Source organism: Arachis ipaensis, chromosome B08, assembly GCF_000816755.2.
Source record: "Arachis ipaensis cultivar K30076 chromosome B08, Araip1.1, whole genome shotgun sequence".
NCBI lineage: Eukaryota > Viridiplantae > Streptophyta > Magnoliopsida > Fabales > Fabaceae > Arachis > Arachis ipaensis.
In genome coordinates, this window is record NC_029792.2 from 128,692,259 (window position 1) to 128,693,887 (window position 1,629).

Genomic DNA, 1,629 nt, shown 5'->3' on the forward strand with positions numbered 1-1,629 from the left:
TAAAAAATGTATAAATAATAATTAATTTATCACTCCTTTTTATTTTAATTTTAAGAGGAAAAGGAGAAACAAAGAAAAGACTAACACCTAATGAAATCAATCCCCATTCCCCACTCTCATGAGTAATTGTGGAGGAAGTGTATGTGTGTTGTGTGGGCTAAATAAAGGATCATAGAATTAGGTCAAAACAACTTAAGCCCAATTCCATCTGTCTCTCTCTTTCTCTCATCAATCTTATCTTATTATCAATGACCCCATCAATATGGTTTTTGTCATGAAAAACCCAATTTGGATAGCACTACCAACCAACATCATGTGTGACTATTGTGTGTAGTAATAAATAAATAAATCAAATTGGACTGGTCTAGTGGTTAGTTCACTAATCCGCTTAAATAAGTGTTGGAAGTTCGAGTCCCGCCTTGTGCATGCAGCAACCTATTTGCCAGTGGCAAATCTTTAAATAGAGTTCAATACCGTGGCGGATTAGTCATTGACCTGTTCGGTTGAGAGATACCGTGTGAGAAACAAAAATAAATAAATAAATACAAAACTAACCAAATTTAGTAGTTATTTTATTAGTTCGCTTAAGTACGAGTTGGGGATTGAATACTACTTTATATATGTAGTAATTTATTGGCTAGTGGTAAATCATTAAATGAAACTCAGATTTGCGACGAATTTGTTATTTGTCTATCGGGTTGAGGAATACCATGAGAAACTAGAAACTTTCGAATCTTGTCTTGTGTATACAGTAGTTCATTGGTCAACTACAAACCCTTAAATAGAGTTCAGATTAGTCTTTAACTTTTCTGAATTAGAAAATACCGTAAAAAAAATGCAAAATTGTTAGATAAGAAGCTAAACATCAGATATTAATTTCTTGAATTAAATTTGTTTTGGATTTTTATAAAATATTTTTATTTTAATTTAGTAAAACATAAAAAGTTGTTTTAGTTTCTGCCATAGAATTTAACTTGTTAAGTACATCAATACTTAACTGGACAAACTAACGATATGGACTAAAATAAATATCATTTAAATTATATTGGATTAAAACCAAAAGAAAAATTTTATAAGGATCAAAATGTAAAAAAGTAAATATTTTATAAGGACTAGAAATTTATTTAATCGTAATTTATTTCATTTTCAATACTATCAAGAAAGATTTTAGTTGTTTTTTAATTTTAATTTTCTTTTATCCTTTTATTCTTTATTGGTTGGAAATAACTTTTTATAATTTTTTTCTTTTAATAATCCCAATTTTTTTTCCTTTTTCATTTCCTTTTGCTACAATAATAATATGCAATTTATTATTATATAATTATTATTACCTTCCGATCGTAAAAAGCCAAAGAAAAATATTAGGCATATCTCCCACTTAAATATCATTAATTGACTCTATTGTTTTCTACTGAGATGGCGACTTTTTCCTTCTTAATTTATTTAATTTAATTCTTGTTCATTTATTTATGAGAAAAATAGGACCCACAAATTCCTGTTTATTTACACGGGTCTTCATCCTTTTTAATTTATCCATAACAATCCAAGCAAAGCTTTAACTGCAAAATTGGTTACAAATTTTACAATGTGAATAGGGATTTAATTTTTTCAAATTTATGAGTTCGATAT